Below are 23,549 nucleotides of genomic sequence, written 5' to 3'. Positions count from 1 at the left end.
TATATATATATATATGACATCTATACACACGGACAGAATAAAGAACAATTTTTCTAAACGAATTGCAAAATGAATTTAAAAGGGACTTTTAGCACCTCTCACAGCTCAAAAACAATTAGTCGTAGAACGCTGAAATTTTGTATATGGAACTGCTATAACATGTAGTGGTGCACCTTTATAGTCCAAAGGGGCTTTGTTCCTGAAGGACTATTGCTTTCGTTTTGCGATTTTGCTTTGGCTCACTATAAATATCCGTTTCAGTTTTCAAACTGTTGCCACCAAATGTTAGAAACCTGCATTATATTTGATGAAATTAAATATGAAAAATCTGCATAAATGTATGTAATAATAAAATTCCATAGTCAAACTAGTAACTGTATGTTCTTTTAATTTTTAATGGCGACGTTCTCTTATTTGAAAATACGTGGAATTAAATCCACAGCCCCGTAGTCAAGTTGTTTTTCCCGCTTTTTCTACACCTACAGTTATAGAATGTTCTCGAGATATTTAAAGCGAACTGGATTGGCTGACGAGGCTGACGTCATTTCTTGGAAGCTCCGCCTTTCCAGAGGCTATAGAAAAACTCGCAAAAGGAATATCGGGGCTTTTTCTTAAATGTCACGATGCAGTAAACTTCATACAAAAAGTTATTAGTAATTCTTTTTATTTACTCAGGATATCTGATTTTTGTAACTGCTATTTCTCCTGAATAATAATAAATGGATCCTGCTTTTTAAACTTATCGTCTGATTATTTAAGCTACGACTAAACCTGATACATCACATGTACGTATATATTTCTCGCATTGTGATAAAACAACGGTACATAGAGCCATCGAATTTTGAATGATGTAATCCTCCTACGAATATGGGCATGTGGAAGACCAAATTTGAAATTTGGTATTTGTTTTATGATCGATTTCATATTTTATAAATCTTTAACGAATTTTTGATTAAAAAACTCAAGGATTTCAAAGTGAGGCATGGCAACGTTGTACAGAAAAAACATTTTTATCTCCAATACGCGAGACTCTGTATCGGAAATTCTAAAGATAGGCTCAATTTAAAACTATTTTGCGATATTGCTCTTGAACTGAATTTTATGGTTTAAGTGCGAAGAACGTGATATTTAATAAATAAAGGTAACAGACAAAATGTTAAAAAAAAAAAAAACCGCCCCTTTGGACGTAATTTAAAATGTGAAACCTTTCAGATTTTTTTTTTTCATTATTATTATTTTTTTGGGGGGGGGGCAATCGGCTCCATCAAACGTATATACATATATCTACTATCTTATCCGGCTCGTAGAGGTCTGTGTTTTTATTCTTATATATTGGTAAAATTGTGCATTTTTTTTTTTTTTTTTTTTTTGCTTTAAAGTGATAGAATTGTGTTCTTTTTATGTTCCGGTTAAGGCTTTTATGTCTTTAATTAATCTGCAAGCAACAGCTGTAGGATTTTAAACCATTTAAAAGTTCAAGGGACGCTAAGCCTAAAGAGGTCCCATTTGGTTTATATTCGAAGCTCTTTGTAAAGCAGTGAATTAAGTCACTTGATGCACCAACTACGTCTTTCTGCTCAGAGAGATCAAAAGTTAATTTTCAATTCTGTACGCTGAAAATTTTGTCTTACTGTTCGTTAGCTGAATTACTTGTTTTACCTACAAACTCTAATTTTAATTGTATTTTTTTTTTTTTTTTTTTTTTTTTTTTTTTTTTTTTTTGGTGTTTTAGGTTTCATTGGATTTTACACTTTTTAATAAAGATGTTTTGAATTTTTGCCTTGCCACAAAATGATAACTAAATTGATTTGAATGAGAAATACATCTTTAATGAAATTGGAGGTAATAATTTCAAAGGAAGTGCAGCAAAAAATGTACGCGTGTAAAATGCGTGTAATGTCTATGAAAAAAATTTAACATTAGAAACGCCGAAGAACAATAATAAACTATTATTTCGGTGAAACAAATTATTAAAAAATCATTCCCAGTCATATAATAATTTATATTCATTAAAATATTGCGTACAGTCTGACTAACAATAAATTCATATACTTTTTTAATAAATATTTCAAATTCAAAACACAGGAAAGCAAACATTTAAAACACCCGGTTCATTAGTCAAAGAAAAACAACCTAATTTAAATCGGGAAATATTTGCCTAATTTTTAAAAACATGCCGATTCTTTAATTAATTCGGTACTTAGAATAAAAAATAATTAATGAAATTTTGCAATGTATTAATTAATTAACGAAATTTTGAAAAAAATTAATGAAAGAAACTCTGAATAATAAAATTATTATGAATTTAAGAAATTTCGAAAAACAAAAAGCATAAGTTAAATTAAAAAAGGACATTTTTAAAATGTCAGTCTTCATGGAATGGTTTTATTTTTGAATTCAAGGCACATTTTTTTTTCTATTAAAATATTCATAAAAACAAATTTATACTTTAACTTTTAGAATATTCCTTTTGATCATGTTTCATAAATAAACAGAAAAATGGCGTATTAAAAATACAATTTTAGACAGTTTTTTTAGAAAAATGAAAAATGAATTTAATGAAAGAAATAAATATTTTAAATTAGAATCAATAAGTACTGTACAGAGAATAAAATTACTCCGTGTCATTAAATTGAAATTTTAAAAATAGCTGGAGATATTTTATAATTTTACTGTTTAAAAATGATTTAAATTTTAGAAGCAAATTTTCAAGCCTATCAATATTCACTTTTTCTAAAACCAAAGAACAAACATCTTTTCAACAAAGGGATTTATAAAAATTCATATTTCAAGAAAATCTGAAAATTTTGCTCAATCTGTTCATAAATAAAATCATGCGTACTGTTAATCGAATCCTAAAATAGTTTTTAAAATTTAATTGCATTTTTAAATATAGGTTTTATCTATTTTCACAAATTCTATACTTTCTGTACTTTGCATTTCATATTCACAGGAAAATTCTATATTCACATTAAATTTTATATTTTCCAATAAATTCTAAATATTTAAACTATATTATAAATATCTTAAATATACTTTTTTACCTATTTTCATATTAAAAAAGATTTATTTTCATGACACTTTCAAATTTTGTGGTAAAAAATTTAAAATGTTCTGCTCCAAACATATAAAGTTATTTTTTTCCTGTTCACTTTTTTTAAGATTAAAGCTATAATTATTAAAGGAAAATATGAAAATAATGGAACTAATTAACAAATTAATTAGCACATCAAAATAATTTTATTGAATTACAGTAAAATTATATGTCATCATGGCAGGAATATTTACTGAAAGCGACTCTGATAGATCTTAATTTCAGCTTTTTTACGTTTCACTAAAATACTTCAAAATAATCATAAGAATCATAACAAAAGATAAAAATCAAATAATAAAATTCAAGAAATAAAGATCACTAAAATATTAAAATAAGTTTAATCAAACAATCGTTTAATCGAGCTTTCATTTTAATAAAAATCATATTATTAATTAATTTTTTAAAAGAATAATATTAAAATATAGATTTCATCTGTTGTTTTCCACTATTTTCACTAAATTTTAGAAATCAATTTATTTTGTGTGAAATAAAAATCACTATAATATTAAGAAAATACTAGAGTAAGTTTAATCATATAAAATCGAGCTCTAATTTTAATAAATTTCATATTATTTTGATTAATTAATTTTTTTAAGGAATGCATTATTTTACATTAAATTTTAGAAATCAAGGAATTTGTTTTAGTGAAAAAATAAAATCACAATAATGTTAAAATTACAGAGTTTAATTAAATATAAAATCAAGCTTTAATTTTAACAAAAAATCATATTATTCTGGATGAATTAATTTTTTGAAAGGAAGATACACAATTAGATTCTTCTCTCTTCAAATTCTATAGAAAATCATTGTTGCATTAAATGAATAGATTAATAATTCAGATTAAAATGCTTGCATATTTTATTAGCAAAAATCTGTAAATGATTAAAAAAATTCTTCCGAAATGCTTTGAATATTTTGACACAAAAATCATGCTAACTAAAAGTTTTAATATGCATCGTACAAAAAAACACACGTCAAGAACTTTTAATTACCAAAAAATAACAATGAAAAGGGCTTAAAATAGTTATTTAATAAACCCGACGAAACTAGGCTTATAATTAAATAACAATTAATTCAGAGAGCCCCTCTCCCATTTTATGATTATTTTTAAAAGAAGGATATATGCATCTTACCTTAATTTTATCAGTGAATCCAGAATTTTTCTAAATAACATAATCCAAAAATCGTTTGAAGATCTAAACCAAAAATTCTTAATCCTGCTTGCAGTTAGAATTGTATCCCGACGACAGGCAACTACCACTCTACGAATTTCAACAGCAGAATAACCACAGGTAAATTTACAGTGGGAACGTTAGATAAGAATTAGCAAAAAAAAACAACAGAGAAGTCGTCTGTGAAGAGCGTGGCGTGCCAAACGATGGATAGCGCTGCGAATGCAGAGCGTTCGACCGACTACCGTTTAGACGCGAAACAAAAGGTTCGATAGCAAAAAAATAATAAAACCAAACGGTGAAATGGAAGATAATAAAACGACGCTAGAGGCCATTTTTAAATGGCGTAGGCTTTATGATATGAGATGCGGGTACGGTTAAGGATATAGCAGATAACAGTTTTTTCTTTTTTTCCTTGAAACTGATTTCATTGATATTATATTTTAAAATTATTCAGAAAAACCGGAATTATTATTTTTATTGCTTCAATTTCTAAAATAAAGAAACAAAATTTAACTAGGAAAGTCAAAGTTTGTAAAAGATATGCTAATTGGAAAAAACTAGAAAATAAACATATCGGAGGAAAAACGAATTTTCCTTTTTCTTTAAAATACTTCGAATGCACAATACTCTAAATCAGGGGTTCTCATCGGGAGGTACGTAAGAGAAAAATAAGTGGTACGGGAAAAAAAAAAAAAAAAAAAAAAAAAGCAAAGTATTTTTAACAATTAAATTCAAAAATTTAAACCCAACATCCTGACTGAGTTTTTTTTTTCTCTAAGACTCGTAAATTTATGCGATCTGAGCTTTGTTTAAGAGTGGTGGTGGTGGTAGTTGTACTTTGCAGTGGTGGTACTAAAGGTTTTCAATTTTTGTTTAGATGGTACGCGCAGTTGAAAACCGCTGCTCTAAATATTTAGTATCAGAATAGAAAATATATTAGACTCTTTTCGAATATGCAGAACGAATCACATTATTATAAGGATGACTAAAAATTTTAAAACTTTGCGTAGCAAAATTTAAACCAGAATTTATAATCATCCGACGCGTTTTCATAGTAAAAAAATCTGATGTGTAAACCACATGGCATCTTTGTACGGAATATTAAATTATACTCATTTTTCCTGCATTTCATTTAAACTTATTTCATTAGAGATAGATATCTTATTCAATCATTTCATTTATCACTTCGCGATAAGGCAAAACTACATTATAACTCAAAATATCTTCATTAAAAACTGAAAGATATAATCGAAAAACATAAAACACAGAATACAGATAACACAATTAAAAAACAATTTTAAAAATTAAAATTACAGTTTCAAAGCAAAAACAAGCAATTCGGCCAGCAGGCAAGAAGGCAGATTTTTCGTTGCACATAACTAAAAGTTTCGTTTTGGTTCCACTCGGCAAAAAGGACTGAAAGTGCAGAAAGACTTAATTCACTATTCTGCTAAGTTTCAAATGTAAACAAATATGGCTGCTTTGGTTAAAAAAAATTAGACTTAGCCGCACTTAAAACAACTTTTAAATTGTTGATAATTCTACAACTATTGCATGCAGATTAACTAAAGGCATAAAAGCCTTAACTGGAAGGTAAGAGCAACATAGTTCAATTATTTTTAAAGCAAAAAAATGGATAATTTACCAACATATAAGAATAAAAAACTGAGTTAACTGAGCCTAGTAACAGAGTGGATATGTACGTATATATATATATATATATATTGAATGAACTGAAATTCACTGAAATCAAAAAACATTTTTCGGAATTATTTTTCATGATTTAATTCAAGTACCCTTGAAAAATTGTTTCATGATTTAAATTAAAGTTCCTTTAAAAAAGTTTCGGAATTCAATTTCATACTTCTGCATTACGTAATTTTGATACATTCTACTAAATTTATATCAGGAGATAATATAATTAGCATTACTTTATTAAATATATATATATATTTATTTATTTATATACGTTTGGTGCAGCCGATTGCGACCAAAAAGGGAGGTGCACAACTAAATGTTATAGCAATCATATATACAAATTTCAACGTTCTGAGACTAATAATTTTTGAACGCGAGATACATACGTACGTACAGACGCCACGAAAAAATCTCTTCTAAATCCATTTTAATCCGTTTTATAATTCATTTGGGGAAAAAGAGTCCTTTATTCTGTCCTTACGTACAGATGTAACGCAAAAACATCATTAAATTGCATTCGATGGCGATCAAAATGAATATTTTCGTTGAAATATGAAACTCGGAATTTTTCGTGATTACAATACTTCTTTTACTTCGTATATGGAAAAAGAAATGATATTTTAAGAACTCATATAGTGCTTTTCAATAGCTTTGTATCTTAGTACATAATAGATTGATCCAACGTTTTTTTTCGCTGAGTGGCAACAGATTTGAATGGAAAGTGAAACAACGCTATTGCTGAAGCAAATGGTGAATCAACGCAGAATCGTGTTTCGAGCCCTTTTGGGCTGAAAAAAAAATTTCCTTTTTGCTAAATTTTAATACTGATGGCAAATTCGTTATTTTAATGATGATTCTGTAATTAACTCATGATATTACTGATATAACGGTATTAATAATCCTACACAGAACATTTCTACTTGAAAATCTTTTGTTAGTAGAGAGAAGGAGGTAGACAAATACGTAGATAATACTTTAGGTACGAGTAAATCTAGGTTTAATGAGTAAACCGATAATTGCCATCACTAAATTTTGGCTTCTGTGAAACGACCATCTCCGCGGAGGACCAAAAATTGTCCGCAACCTTGAATGTGATAAAATGTTCATTGAAGTTTCATTTTTCCAGCCATTAAAAAATAAATTCGAAACGGTTCTTTGCAGTAGTAAAACTTTTAAACAGAAAACAGTTCATTATGAAAATTCGTTCTGGTTGTGAAAAACTCATCTGCATCTCGTACCAAACAAAAGGTTTATAAACCTAACAAGCCTAAACTGAAAGTGAATTTTTTAGTGACATATTACTTTTAACTAAGCTTGAATATATTTGGAAGATTTTTTCGTGACCGGACGGACAGAAAACAGCACTCTTTTTCCCAAAATGGCTCGTAAAATGGATTTACAAAGGATTTTTTATGACGTCTGTATGTACGTACGTATCTCCCATAACTCAAAAATGATTAGCTGTAAAATGTTGAAATTTTGTATATGGGATTGATGTAATATCTAGTTGTGCATCCCCTCTTTTATAACCCATCCTTTTACCCGACTTGGTAGCTCCTGTTTTTCATTCTTAGATGTTGGTAAATTGTGCATTTTTAATTTTAAAAGTGATTGAATTATGTTGTTCGTATGTTGCGGTAAAATTTTTTATACGTATAGTTAATCTGCATGCAGTGTTTGTACATTATGAATAATTTAAAAGTGTAAGTGGAGCTAAGCCTAACGTGGCGAGTATTTGTTTGCATTTGAAACACTTACTAGTACAGTGAATTAAGTCATTTGGTGCCCAACTTCAGTGTCATCTGCTCATTAGAGCAAAAAGTTAACTTTGAATTTTAGTTCACTGAAAATATCTTTTCGACATTGACCGAATTGCTAGTTTTGGCACAGAAACTCTGATTTAACTTCAAAAGTTTTGAAACTCTTTTTAACAGTATCCGGTGTTTTAGGGTTTTTGTCTTTTCCAGTTTTTTATGAAGATGTTTTGAGATTTTATGTATTTTTGCTTTGCCATGGATTGAGTACTGAACTGACTGGTTGAGGAATATATCTCTAATGCGTATAATTAAATAGGCCGTACAAGGAATCAGATATTTTAAGTTTGGAAACAAAGGGTAAATGTCCTTTGTTTCGAAATCAAAAATCTCTTATGGCTGAATGATGACATTTAGCTTCATCATTTGAACAGTTGGCGCAAGGAGCCGCCAGCCAATGAGAGAGTTAGCTGCGATCTCTGATCTGTGACGTAGTGAAGTAACACTGTGAAGTACTGTAACGTAGTGAAGTAACCCTGAGTAACACTGTGAAGGGATCTCGATATGACGAGGAATGTTTTGGCTTTCAAATTCATCTACGTTTGAAAAAAATGTTGATAATACAGAATCTCAAAAGATTATCAGTGACACTTCTATTATTCCTTTTTTTTTTTCAGCAGTTACTTTAATGGAAATTCTACATTTGGAAAATTGTCAATTCCAAGTCTGTTAGATAATTAATTTCAAACACACAAAAAATTTGTTATTGAAAAGTTCCGAAGATTCAAAGCTAAACATGGATGATATTTTTGATGAAGTAATGTCTGACCGACTGTATTTGAAGTCCTGAGCATTTTACAATATTCAAAACATTAAGCAGCAGAAATGGCATATTTTTAAAAATACTAATTATAAATGTATAAATATTTAAAAAATAGTTACGTATGTGCTTTCAATTCCTGAAAATCAGTTTACTTTACTGTTAAAGAATTTTAAGTACCATGTCAACTAAAGTGATAATTCATACAGATTCTTCATTATTTAATTTTTTGAAATATAATATACGACGATAATACTTGGTGGCAACAGATTGAAAAGTGATACGCTGTTTATACTGATTCAGCGCAAAATGCCGTTTAGAGACTGGATTTCGTATTATCGCCTAAAAATTAAAAAAAAAAAAAAAATCTGAAATGTTTCAAATTTTAAATTACGTCCAAAGGGGCGTTTTTTAACATTTTGTGTGTTACCTTTCTTTATTAAATATCATGTTCCTCGCACTTAAACCATAAGATCCAGTGCAACAGCAATATCGCAAAATAGTTTTAAAACGAGCATATCATTAGAATTTCCGATACAGAGACTCACGCGCTGGAGATAAAAATTTTTTTTCTGCACAACGTTGCCATTGCTCGCTTTGAAATCCTTGAGTTTGTTAATCAAAAATTCGTCAAAGTTTTAAAAAATAGGAAATCGATCATAAAACAAATTTCAAATTTCAAATTTGGTCTTCCACATGCTCATATTCGTTGGAGGATTACGTTATTCAAAATTCGATGACTCTATGTACCGTTGTTTTATCACAATACGAGAAGTATACATACATTTATGCAGATTTTTCATTATTTAATTTCTTCAAATATAATGCAGGACTCTAACATTTTGTGGCAACAGTTTGAAAAGTGAACCCACATTTATGAGTCCGACGCAAAATGCCAAAACGAAACTAATAGTCCTTCGGAATTCAAATCCCTTTGGACTAATAAGAAATTTTCCCCCACAAGATTCGCTAACATACATGTTAATTGCTTTGCTTTTGTATAAAAACGCGTCTAATAAAGTAATTTTTTTGTAATAAAATAACTTTTAATGGTTTCTTAAAATTTTAATAATTAACCGAAAGGAACAGTCTGCCCAAAATGGCTATTAATTTTGTTTTGACATTTTACGTCACCCACTACAAAACGGTGTTTTACTTTTCAAATTGTTGCCACCAAATATGATAGCCCTGCATTAAACAAATTAAATACTGAACAATCTGCATGAATGTATGTATGTATGTTTCTCGCAGTGGGAAAATACACCGGTTCCTATAGGCATCAAATTCTGAATAGCGTAGTCCCCCACTTGTGGGGGAAAATTTCTTATTAGTCCAAAGGGATTTGAATTCCGAAGGACTATTAGTTTCGTTTTGGCATTTTGCGTCGGACTCATAAATGTGGGTTCACTTTTCAAACTGTTGCCACAAAATGTTAGAGTCCTGCATTATATTTGAAGAAATTAAATAATGAAAAATCTGCATAAATGTATGTATACTTCTCGTATATGGGCATCTGGAAACCCAAATTTAGAATTTATTTTATTATTTATTTCATATTTTGTAAAGCATTAACGAATTTTTGATTAACAAATTTGACGATTTCAGAGCGAGCAAGGGGGAAAAATTATCTCCAGCGCGCGAGACTGTGTGTCAGAAATTCTAAAGATACTCTTTCTAAATATTGTGTGATATTACTTTTGAATTGAATTTTATGTTTCAAGAGCGAAGAACATGATATTTAATAAATAAAGGTAACACCCAAAACGTTAAAAAAAAGGCCCCTTCGGGCGTAATATAAAGTCTGAAAGCTTTCAGAGTTTTACGCTTTTTTATTTTATTTTATTTGTAGAGTCATTAGGTTATTTTCAAGCATGAAACTTGAAAAATGAGCAATACCCTCGCCAGGACTCGAACCTGGACCTCTCGAATGCGCGCCGAATGTGGTACCGTTACACCACGAAGGCACGCTAGAAAGAGGGAGAAAATACCTTATATATTTACTTCGGATTATTAAATTTAAATTAATTTATAATTAATTAAGTTTTTATTGGCCTATTTCTGGTTTCCGAAATTATGTTTGAAAAAGTGTAAGATTTTATTCAAACCCATTAAAGCACTTTAGAACTCTTAATATGAATATGATTTTAATAAATCGATATATTTTTAATACAAATATTTAAGAATAAGTGTTATTAGAAGCTTAAAAAAAAACCTACTTTTTCTCGTTGGGTCTGAAATAATTAGATTAAGAAGAGATAGCAAACGATGGTAAAAAGAAAAAAAGACGAATAAAAAAAAGTAGGAAGATTCAGAGCAGTACAAAAGGACAAAAAGCAACATCACCCAGAGCTTGAAAAAAAAACTGAATATCGAAATTTTGATAACCTAATTGCTAATCAAACCAAAACGAATACGATTCACTTAATTTTTTAGTGTCTGAGTAGGCGTCTCTTAATTATTATCACGTTTATCCACGGCTATTTTGATAACCGAATGATAACATTAAACGAGGCGGAAAAAAACGAGGAGGACAAGTTGAAAGAACTTTTGCACATCAAAAGTTTTTTCGTATAGCTCTTAAGGAAGGCCACACTGGTGAAGATGATGTTGAAAGAATTGTTGTACACCGAAATTCTTCTGTTACAAATGTTAAGATCTTAACTTTCAAGATCTCGAGATCTTGAAGAGAGGGATGACATTGAAAGTACTATTTTACACCTAAATTACGCTAGTACTTATTTGAAGACCTCACTGGTGAGGGAGATGAACTTAATCCCCTTTTCTAACTTTGACTTTCTTATTAATCCCATGCAATTGCAATGATCATTAGCAGCTATAACTGTACTAGAAAGCCCGCTGTTCTAGATATTATGAATTGTAATTAAAATGATTTGTGCAAATGTGTCTGCTAATTTAAACTGAATTGCTCAGGGCAACCGGCAAGGACGCCCCTTTGCTTACTGCCCCACGGGGTTTTCCCCTTCTACTTGCTTAATTGCTTAAAGTAGAGTGCAGTGAAGGAAACCACTGGTGGTACATTTCTTAAGAGCCCACCGCTAGCTCAATCAATAAAGGTGATTTAAATAATGAAATGTTAAGTCTGTCAAAGATCTCTTTGTACACAACATTTCTTGCGTAGATCTTTTCATCATTTTTAAGCTCGCCTTGCAGAGGACCATCCATTACTTTTAATTTTACGTCCGTTCTTTCACGAACTCTTGAACAGGCAACATAAAGTTGACCACTCAGGTAAAAAAATGCCAACACGCTTAAGCGTTTGCCCTGAGACTTATAGTTACTCAAGCAACCGATAAACTATCGGCGACAAACAGACACTTAAGCCGCATATATATATGGGGAGAATTAACATTATCTCCTCCGAAACGGCTGGCTCCCGGGCTTAGCGAAGCACACCGTTGGATTCCGCAGGTCCGTGGCACGCCATTTTAACCATTCGCGTCTTCTTAGGACTTTAAGTAGCCGAGATATTAATTAAAACTAATTTTCCGCTATGTTTTCCCTACATGTTCCACTTTCTTTCTCTGGTTTCCCTATTACAGGGATCTGGCTACGTGCCAAATTCTTTTTTCTCGAATATCTACGGAACGGCGCCGAGTTGAAATTCGAGACGCGTATCCTGGGATTCTAAAAAATTCTCCGAATCTATGGATACCGTTATCATCTTCAAACGACTTTAATCGGCCGAGATATTAATTAAAAACTACAGAAACGTTAATTTCCGCGCTCATTTTTACGAGTGGCAACAATAAACTATCGGCGACAGACCACTTTAGCCGCTTATATATATAAAGATGATAGTGTTCTTTATTTCTTTGTTCATTTTTAGATCATAATTTAAAACAGCAGTGATTATTTTTTGTTCCTATTTATGAAATATCAGTTCATTGCATAAATGTTAAATAACAATAACAATATAATTATGAAGCAAAATTTTCATCACAGAAAAAGAAGAAACCAAGGAAGTTTGACTAACCCTTGCAAAACAGACACCCAAATTTCCGTGATGAATTGCAAATTTAGCTTGCAATCCTTCAATTTTTTTTTTTCGTAAATGGTGGCTCGCATGGTAGCTCGAAATAAATATCTTCATGCGTGTGGGAACCTAGGCTTGAGCAACACAAAAATACGAAAACAAAAGATTCGACAAATCGCGATCGCGTGCTTATGGTAATCGTTGGTTTTTTATTCAGATCCTTCGATACTGTTGCAAATAAACTCTGGGTCTAAAAATAAGAGAAGGAGTTATAAATTTACAGTAACTATGTATGGGTACAGGATTGATTCAAATGAAAAGCTACCGAACTGCAAAATTGTCGCCTTTTGGGAAGCGGAAGCTTACACTGCCATTGCTTTTGAATGGTCAGATGTGAAGACGATTGCTGAAGAATCTGAGGCAACAGCGCAGAAAAAAGTGGAAATTTTTTCTTCCACCAACTCTTGTACAAGAGAAAATGTAATAGACGCCGCTTAATGTGATCGCCGTTAATGTTATCATTCCGGGATATTGCATTCGAATTCCCGAAGTGTACGAAAACATGGAAAATGCATCGCTATTTGTGATCAACAAGTCGGTTAATATTATCAAAGTATTATCGAATATTTTTTTAACTTAAATAAAGTGGCCAAATGAGGTCAAAAAATAGATTATTGCCAAGTGTGAGAAAATGTCGCCAAGTAACGGTTTATGTCGCCATACAACTTGGTCTTAATTTTAGTCAACCTTTTAAAACTAGGCAAAAAGCAACCTTAGATTTTGAATAACTCTATCGATTTTGAGAATGATCCTGTCAGATACATTTCATCAAGAATGAACAAATGTTTCTGCTGAATGTTTTCCCCAGATCCTTTAAAAAAAATTCTCTCCAAAACATTTACGTTAAATCAAGATTGATTTTTTCCGCCGCCTTCATATTTTTAAATTTAACAGTTGCATGTTCTCTTTCAGAGAAAGAGAGAGAGAACGGAGGACGTGAGCACTATCCCTTTATCAAACGGTTAATTAGTATAGCACCACGTCCACCACTATCTATAGCACCCCTTCAAAATACATAATGCCACCTGAAAGGTATTCAACGTGCACAACAAGACATACAATATAATATGTTACAGAGTTACAGATTAATATTCAAGATACATTACTGGTATATTACTGATGCAAATATGACAGATGCAGAACTGATTAAAGGCTGATATAATACTGGTACTGATATTAACACTGATTAATACTGCTACATTACTGATACATTGATATAAAACTGAATATTAATACCGATGAAATGGGAATGATTTTGCACAAGTCGGTAAATAAATCCACGAAATTATACGTTACAGAGACCCCCCCCCCAAAAAAAATGAGAATTGAAATATCATAGATCAATGTTCTACTATTACATTACTTGTTCTCTTTCAGATGGTCTCAGATGATTAAGATTAGGATTACAGCACCGGTCCAATAAATTCCAGAAACGTTATGAACAGCTCACAAATGAACTACAGCCTTCAAAAAGTTACGAACAGTTCATGAAAATAGGTAAAGTATGAACTTCAAAAAGTTATGAACATTTTCGTTTTGAAGGATATTTTTCCTCATCATTTAATGCTATTATTCGTTTCATGTTATCCAAATAGCCCTGGAGAAACGGGATCATAATAAGCTGCTCTTACTGCAAGAGAAAACAGAAAATGCACTTGAAGTAGTTGGCGTCTAAGTATTACAAGGTGGGGGAAAATCGCGTTTCAGAATTAATGAAGTTATGAAGTAGAAACCAAGTGTCCATAAGAAAATGCGTAGGGACTGAATATGAATCACAATAATAGGCGAAACTTTAGGCAACAATAGTCAAAGCTGATTGCTGTTTATAATATAAATCTATGTATTGAACCAAAACAAATACCATAAATAGGAAGCAAGTTCGAATTTTAATTAAAAACTGTATAAATGCTTGTTCATACATGCTTGTTCAAAAGTTACCCGCAACCAAATTACAATAATTTTTGAATTATTGTAATTTGGTTGCGGTTAACTTTTGAACAAGCATGTATGACCTTCAACGCTTATAACTTTGAACTCATACATACAATCTTACTCAGAGCAACTAACAAAAATTAATTCTGATACATCCCGATTCAGCACCCTGTGTTGCTTTCTGATTTGTTCTACTGAAGTGGAATTGGATAGGACTACTGAAAGCGTCCAGATTTGCTTTGGTTTTTTGGATTGTGGCAAAGCCCTCGAGAGGGCTATCTGCTTTACGGAAAGGATACCTTCGTGGAGGCCTTTCTAAAGGAAAATGGCTCGTATACTCGTCACACATGGGGAAAACCACGAAAACGTCTATGCAGACTATGCAGATTCGAACCTCGGGTCGAACGAACTACCAGTGATCAGCGATTTTACCTCTCGCCCGCTGGTGGGCTGGAGGGCGTCTAGGACTTTCCGTCGTCACCGATTTGTCATCGCCCTTTTGCCGACTGGATATGTACAGGGAAAATATATATAAGACGGGATTTTTAAAGAATATATGTAGGGGTAACATCACTAATAAACACCGCTATAATCACCACTAAAACGCGGAAGTTATTATTAAACTACGATTTATTTACATAAATTAAAATGAAAAGAAAATAGAAAGATAATCGTCACATTTTTACAGGTCTTCTTTCGTCATCAATAGCGTCTCGGCTACGCACTCATCTGGAGAGCGCTTTACAATTATCTAAATCACAGTTGCATAGCCATTTCCTACATATATAAAACTCCGTACTGCGAAAAAGTCGATAAATAAGAATGAACTGCAATATGATAAATACTTGCAAAGCAAGTCCAAAACTGCCGGCAGATTACGACGACTTGGGTGCTCGTGCAGATCTATTACGAAATAATCCCCGCTACAGCCCTTATTCATCGGCCTGAGTCTTTTTGCATTTATTTTACTAAAATGCAATTAACATCAAACAGTCTTTGAAGCCGGAGAATCAAAACAATTATATGCAATGCAGGTAATTTTTTATAAAGAAATCAGTAGAAAGATGATTTTCTGTGTACCAAGTTGTACAGTCTTTTTTTTTTTTTTTAATAGCCAGAAAGGCGACAAAGTAGCGGTGCCCTAGCAGAGATTCGAACTCCTGACCTTCAATTTGCTAGCGGGGCTGTTTTCATTTACACCACAAAGACACTCTGTAACGAAATAAAGAGACACGGGAGAAAATTACTTACATTCTATACGGGAGAAAATTACTTACATTACTATACGGGAGAAAATTACTTACATTGTTCCCAATCTAAAGACATACTGGTAGTTTAGCTTATTGAGATTACGGCAAAGCACACTAGGGCTATCTGCCTAAGGGAAGGGATGCCTTCGTGGAGGACTTTCGGCTAACCTTTGTAATATGGTAACAGGTAGTGTGGCGACATTTTGGTAAGGCGATAAAGGTTACAAACTAGGACTTTAGCAGTGTACATGGATAAAGTCAAGAGTGTGCGCAATGCCATTTTTGTGCAATTTTGGGATGTTTTTTTTAAGTGAAAATAGGTCGACGTGTACATGGATGATACCGTGTATGTGGAATTTTTAAAAACGCGGCAAGCAGTTTGCGATTCTGCACTTTCTTCCAATTTCGCACCTAATCTTCGTCACGATTAAGCACTTTTGTTCCATAAAAGTTCTAGCAAAAGCATAATTTGGCTAGCAGATTGTTGGAAAAAAATGTTGAGTTATTAAAAAAAAAAAAAAAAAAAAAAAATTACTTCGTGAAAACAAAATGGCGTCCAAACAAAAACTAGCAGGTTGCTGTAGCAGGGTTGGTCGCCAAATTTTCGCCAAGTTACCATATCCAAAGATTAACCGTACTTTCTAAGGGAAACTGGCTCGTATGCACGTTACACATGGGGAAAACCACGAAAACGTCCATGCAGCCAGTCCGTTCGCGGGATTCGAACCTCGGACCGAACTACCAGTGTTCAGCGACTTTACCGCTCGGCCGCTGGTGGGCCCACTTACTGGTAGCAATATTCGACCAGTAGTCGAATCCTAGTGGCAGCAAATTATCATCCACCAGTGTTTAGTTTGGACACCACTTCTGCAGTATTTCCTTTTTAAGGGGAGGGGGAGTTTTTTTTTTTTTGGGGGGGGGGGGAACTAGAAAGTGAAAAATTACTGTTACTGCTGACAGGATTCGAGCTCTTCCAAACGCACAGACAAATATACTAAAAACCATACGCATCGTTTTTGACTCAGTTACACTGATAAACAATGTATATGATTATGTAATAGAGTAACATAACGTACTATTGTTGAAAAAAATGAAAAGGCAGATAACAGACGCTTCCTTAATCGAAATGCGAATGTCAAAAAATAGCAAAATGTAATAAAAAATAGCAAAATGTAATAAAAAATAGCAAAATGTAATAAAAAATAGCAAAATGTAATAAAAAATAGCAAAATGTAATAAAAAAATAGCAAAATGTAATAAAAAATAGCAAAATGTAATAAAAAATAGCAAAATGTAATAAAAAATAGCAAAATGTAATAAAAAATAGCAAAATGTAATAAAAAATAGCAAAATGTAATAAAAAATAGCAAAATGTAATAAAAAATAGCAAAATGTAATAAAAAATAGCAAAATGTAATAAAAAATAGCAAAATGTAATAAAAAATAGCAAAATGTAATAAAAAATAGCAAAATGTAATAAAAAATAGCAAAATGTAATAAAAAATAGCAAAATGTAATAAAAAATAGCAAAATGTAATAAAAAATAGCAAAATGTAATAAAAAAATAGCAAAATGTAATAAAAAAATAGCAAAATGTAATAAAAAAATAGCAAAATGTAATAAAAAATAGCAAAATGTAATAAAAAATAGCAAAATGTAATAAAAAATAGCAAAATGTAATAAAAAATAGCAAAATGTAATAAAAAATAGCAAAATGTAATAAAAAATAGCAAAATGTAATAAAAAATAGCAAAATGTAATAAAAAATAGCAAAATGTAATAAAAAATAGCAAAATGTAATAAAAAATAGCAAAATGTAATAAAAAATAGCAAAATGTAATAAAAAATAGCAAAATGTAATAAAAAATAGCAAAATGTAATAAAAAATAGCAAAATGTAATAAAATATGTAGGAAATTTTTAACTAAAAGAAACCTTCTTAATTTGAATTAGAAGCACAATATGTGATAAGAGAAGATTTTATATGTGATTGGCAAAATTGTACCTCATATATTTCGTATTCATCATATAAATATCATATCAAATATGCTTTCTCAGATTCCAAGTAAGTTTTATGTTCATAAAAACAAAGAAATTCATTAAAAAGAACAAACTTATTAATTATTATATTAAGAACACAATAATGCAAATTATTATACTATAATAGTAGATATGATATAATATAATAATAATATGATATAATGTTATTATATTATTGATTATTATACTTTTTAAGTTCATTCAACTTATCACGTTTCTTAACTAGGGAGCAATCTTTTCATAAATCAAACATAATCTTTTCATAAATCAGGAAGGAAATTAAAAACTAGATTTTTTTTATTAAAAATTATACTTGTCATTTTTAATTAAAACCAAAAACCAAAAAACAAACAAAAAAAAAAAAAAAAAAGAGGCCATTTTCTAGTGAAAAACGTAAGTTTATTTAAATTTCCATATCTATTTTCCAGATATAACTTTTATATAGGAAATTTAATATTGTAAAAATATATTAGGTGGATAATTCATATCATATATCAAAATTTCATTTCAGAAACGCTGCAAATAATAAATATTTCGATAAAAAAGTCTGAATCAATAATTAAAAAGAATTTACTAAAGCATTTTTCAAATTGTAATTTAAAAAGTGGTAATTTAAATAAACAGTTAATGAATTATATAAGAATATGTAAGAGGAACCATGCTTCGAAGTTGCTAAAATTATCGCAAGGTAAATTTTTTTTTCAAAAAATGCACGTTAAAATTTTCCTTTAAATAATAAAAACAGCAAACTCCGGTGAAATTTAAAATTGTAATAAACATCCACATGATAAATGAAAAAAATGAAAATAAAATCAATTTTTTTAAAGAAAATATAAAATATATTATGAACAACTTCTGTTTCTAGAATTTTGATGTTAATGCGTCATGACCATTTGTTAAAAGGCGTGGAATTTTGTTTCTAGTTATACTCTCTACCACTAGATGGCAGCACCACAATAGAACGAAGAGAAACAAGTGCAATGAATTTCCTTTCTCTGAAGTTCATGGACGAGCAAGAAGATTCAGCGTTGAATGAATGACGAGGAAAATTACCGACTGAATGAACAGGAAATTAATTATATTAGGAATGAAGCACTTTGTTTTATAAAAGAACTTTTACTTTGTAAGTATCCGCTTGAAAATGAGTTGTTGTAGGACAGAACTGTTATCAAGTATTCTTCAGTCCCATGGGAACAACTATTATAATACATACACAAGCAAAACAGAAAAAGAAAAATGCCCTTGAAGCTTAAAAAAATGCCGCATTTCGTCTTATATTAAATGGAAAGCATTCTAAAACATCGGAAAAAATGACCTCTCATTTTTGGTTTCTTTTTTCGCTTTTTAATGGAAGTAAAAAAAAAAAAAAAATCACATTTTAAAACCTGACATTTTCCCCCTCTTCTTTCAGTTCATTAAGAACAGAATGGAAGGAAAATTAAAAAAAAATATTGATAAATAACAAATTTTTATTTGTAGTAGTAAGAAAAGCAAATAAAAGCAACTTCGGTCCATTTTGTTTTTCTCTGACCATTAAAATTATATTCTTTGCCAGTGTTAAAAATATACGGCGGTTTTTTGAGCGACTCCCGTAGGGCCAAAATTGACCATGATATTTAATTTCAAAATTTTCAGTTTTGATGTCATTTTCAAGTTGCCTTGAGAGATCTGTTAATCAAGTTGTAGGATTTAAGTTCAAATAAACTACAGAAAAGAGTGTGCATAATTTAATAGATTGCACAGAGAAGTTAAGTGGTGTCCACATCAACTTTATATATATATATATATATATATATATGCAGTGCAGAATTTTATGAAAAATGTTTCAACATTCTCAGAGTTCTGAAAAATAAAATCGAACATACTATATAATTCTTTTATTTGTCCCCTTCCCCAAATAGCTCCCGAAAGTCATTTATCAGAATTCAATCCATTATTGAACCGTCTCATCACAAAGCAATTTGCCCAAAGTGTCCCACAAACAGGTTTTTTCCGTTATTACACTTGCGAAGGGAGGTAAGGTACATACTAGACATGGGAAAAACAGCTCTTGCAGGACTAAATCAGAACAGCCATCTTGTTTAAATTTAAGCTTTTTGCAATCTGAAATGTCTCTTCTGCTCTTAACAAACGATTCAAACTTTCTATTTTCATCTTCAAAGAAATATATTTTCTTGCTTTCAGACATAGTTTAGGACTGAAATATTATTTCACAGTCATTATTACTAAAAACGAGAGAGCTAATCAGTAATACACACAAATTATATTTAGCTTGTAGGGTTTATATTTATTTTAACTAACATTTATTTTAAGCTATCTTTCCTGTCAAGCCTTTACTTATTCCTAGAATTGCCAATGCCAGAGTATGTAAATTGTAGTAGAACGCGCAGTATATTCAAATTTTAGCAGAAGTAAGTTGAGTTTAAATAGAAGGGAAACGAGATTGTAGGTGTGCTTCTTGAATCGCGAACGGGAAGGTTGCTAGGTAGAAATTTAAGAACCGCGCGTTTCGGCCTGTGTGCCTATCTCGGCAGTTCGTTGAATCTTTCAACTGCTTAATCAGTAAGCTCGCTGAATCTCAGCTGTATTTTAGAACGCGCTTAAGTTAGTTACGATTTCAGAACCTCGTAGGTAGTGATCTGGTTGTTTATTCATCCTGTCATTAATTTTTAGTTTCACAGTTCTGTTTTGGTTAAACCGCTGGGTCGGCGTAGTTTGTGAGCGTCAAGTGAACGTAGCTGTTATTTCTAAAGTGGAATAAAAAGGGATTTAAACCCTTCTTACGAGTTTGTGTAATTTACAGTTCATAGCAGTCACTACCATAGTTGCTGACAAGTTGGGGCCACGCAACACTACAAGCTCAAAGGGGTAATTTGCTCAGAAAGGCTATTAATTTCGTTTTGGCATTTTGTGTCGTTTCACTGTAAAACAGCGTTTCACTTTTAAAATCGATGCCACCCAATATTAGAGCCCTGCATTACATTTAAAGAAATTAAATAATGGAGAATATTTATGAAAGTAGGTATATTTCTCGCACTACGAAAAAACAAAGGTATCTAGAGATATCCAATTTTGAATAACGTAGTCCTCCATTCGAATATGGACATCTGGAATCAACCCAGAATTTGGAATTTGTTTCATTATTGATTTCATAATTTGTAAAACGTTAACGAATTTTTTATTGAAAAACTCAACGATTTCAAAGCAAGCAATTGGCAACACTGTACAGGAGCGGGGGGGGATGTTTACCTCCAGCGCACATGACTGTGTAACGGAAATTCTAAAGATATGCTCTTTTTAAATTATTTTGTGGCATTGCTGTTGAAATGAATTTTATGGTTTCAGCGCGAAGAACATGATGTTTAATAAATAAAGGTAACACAAGAAACGTTAAAAAAGCGCCCCGTTGTCCGCAATATAAAATCTGAAATCTGTCAGATTTTTTTAATTTTTTTCCCATCATTAAAATTATGCAATTTACGCAGTCTACCAACTCAACACTAGCAGCACGGAATACATACTGCATAAAAGATAACCCCAAAACAATTTCGAAGTGGGAGAACGAGGGTACTACCGGAATTTATTTTACTTCTGTGTGTATAAATAAATAGGTTGTTTTAAAATTCGTAACAAAGCAACCTTGAGTTTGGTGAAAATTTAAATCAAGATCTCAATTGATTTGACCAAGGTAAACGGTGACAGGTCCCTCCACATCAGGAGCAAGGAAAGCTGAAGACTGGAAAACAGTGGACATAACAGTCGTATTTATACTTCACAGTACTGTGGAGTATAAATACGACCCTTACGCCTATTTCTTTCCAGTCTTGCAGACTTCTTTGCTCCTGATGAAGCGGGACCTGGACCTGTTTACCCACGAAATGGACTGAGCTCTTGACTTAAATCTAGGCCAAACTCAAGGTTGTTATGTTACGAATTTAATGTTTCACTTGGTGTGATGGGATAATCTCTTCTGCATGCAAACAGGTTGCTTATTACAATATGTGCTACATACGATAACATAGTGCGTTAATTAAGATACAATAACACGCCGAACAAATATTAATTCAGAAGTCAAACAAACAAATATCAGCGTTATATTTTCAAACTCTCACAGGACTCGTTTCGATGGTTTTACCGAACCATCATCCTCAGCTGCAAAAGCGCATTTCTAAATTAATAGTGCGTTAACTTAATTTTGTAAATGTTTAGAATAAAAATCGTGTTATCGAAATATGTGCATATATGAAGCGTTGTAAGAGGGTTTTTTACGCATATTCAGTAGCGTACTAGAATGAAACTGTGTTGTCGTGCTGGTGTCGACGGTCTCCGCAACTTTTCGTTAGAGCGAAACAACGTTAAAGCGAGACCGTGCTATAAAAGGGGCGCATGTACTGATAAACATTTCATTTTTAACCAATTGCCTCACTGACCATCTGATATATTATAATCTCGAACAGTTTGTAATTATAACTGCCGGTTGGCATTTTTAACCGCTCCCAAAAGTTCTGGCCTCTTAAAATAACAATATCATTTTAATAAAAAAAACCCTTGCTCTATTTAAGTTGCATGCTCGCGCATCCCCCCCCCTCCCAATACCGCCGACAACTTAACTCAACAAACGGCGTGAATGCGAGCTTGGAACAAAAGAGCGTAAGTGTTAAAGGAAAGAAAAGAAATTGAGAAGCCAATGCGAGGGCACGATCATCAACGCACGAAACTCCTCTATCGCCGATGGAACGTTCAGCTCATACAAATGATCCCAATTAAAAGGATACCAAAGCAAAAGATGTCCTCATTTCCAGAAGATTCTAAGCGGGGACATCTCCTTGACGGTACGACTTTTACTCGAGTTCCGCGAAATACAGTCGTTCTGAAGATAGTAGAAGACGGTTGGGGGAGGGGGAGGAAGACGAGCTAACAAGGGAAAGGGTGCCTTGGCCCTGATCATGATACCGAAAAGAAAAGAGCTCGTTTCTGAAAGCATTGACCTCAAAATGTTGCCTCGAATGAAAAAGGTACAAATCACCGGATAATGTTTCCCATCTTTTTATTTGTTTACGAATTAGTTTGTTTGGTTTTGTGGCAGCTGGTAAGGAGGCCGCGAACACTGACCTAAGACAGTGATCTCGAATTACCTGAGAGCTGAATTCTGTCTCAAATTCAGAAGCTGCTCTCGGCAAGAAATTCGTAATGGTTAGACTTTGGTATTCAAACGCATTGACTGCTAAATACTAAAATTTTTGACTGGCATTTACAGTAGGTGCCGGTTAATGTAGTCGCAGTTAATCTATTCGGATATTGTTATCGATTTTCCGGCCGTTTCTATATGAAAATATTCAAAATAAATGGCTTATTTTACATTGCTTATACGTGATATATAGTATGGTATATTTACTTTACTTATACAGGATCAGCAATTCGGTTAATAGGATCAAACAATTACAGAATAAATTTTTTTAATTAAAGTCGCCAAGAGAATAAATTCGCCATACAAGATCAAAACAGATTATAAAATTTGCCAAGTGATAGAGAAATGTCGCCAAATGAGAAATCAAGTCTCCAAACACTTTGGTTTCGATTTCAGTAATCATTTAAAATTAGGCAAAAATCTTACGTAGACATAACATGATTTCCTTGCACACCTATTAAATTATAAACGTTTATTGCTGCACTTCATTTACACTTATTTCATTTGAAAGTGAGCTAGGCTTTTCCCATTGAAAGATCCCTTTG

At 31.8% G+C, this 23,549-nt stretch overlaps 1 protein-coding gene across 8 annotated transcripts in view; it reads right to left on the bottom strand.

The window, feature by feature from the left end:
• The window catches only part of f (espin protein forked), a 487,643-nt gene that overhangs the window by 49,582 nt on the left and 414,512 nt on the right, over positions 1-23,549 (bottom strand). The window lies entirely within an intron of this gene.

This window comes from Stegodyphus dumicola, chromosome 10, assembly GCF_044657685.1.
Source record: "Stegodyphus dumicola isolate Sdum_Otavi_A_Nest chromosome 10, ASM4465768v1".
Taxonomy (NCBI): domain Eukaryota; kingdom Metazoa; phylum Arthropoda; class Arachnida; order Araneae; family Eresidae; genus Stegodyphus; species Stegodyphus dumicola.
Note: the sequence above shows the minus strand (reverse complement) of the source record. Positions and strands in the feature narration are given on the sequence as shown.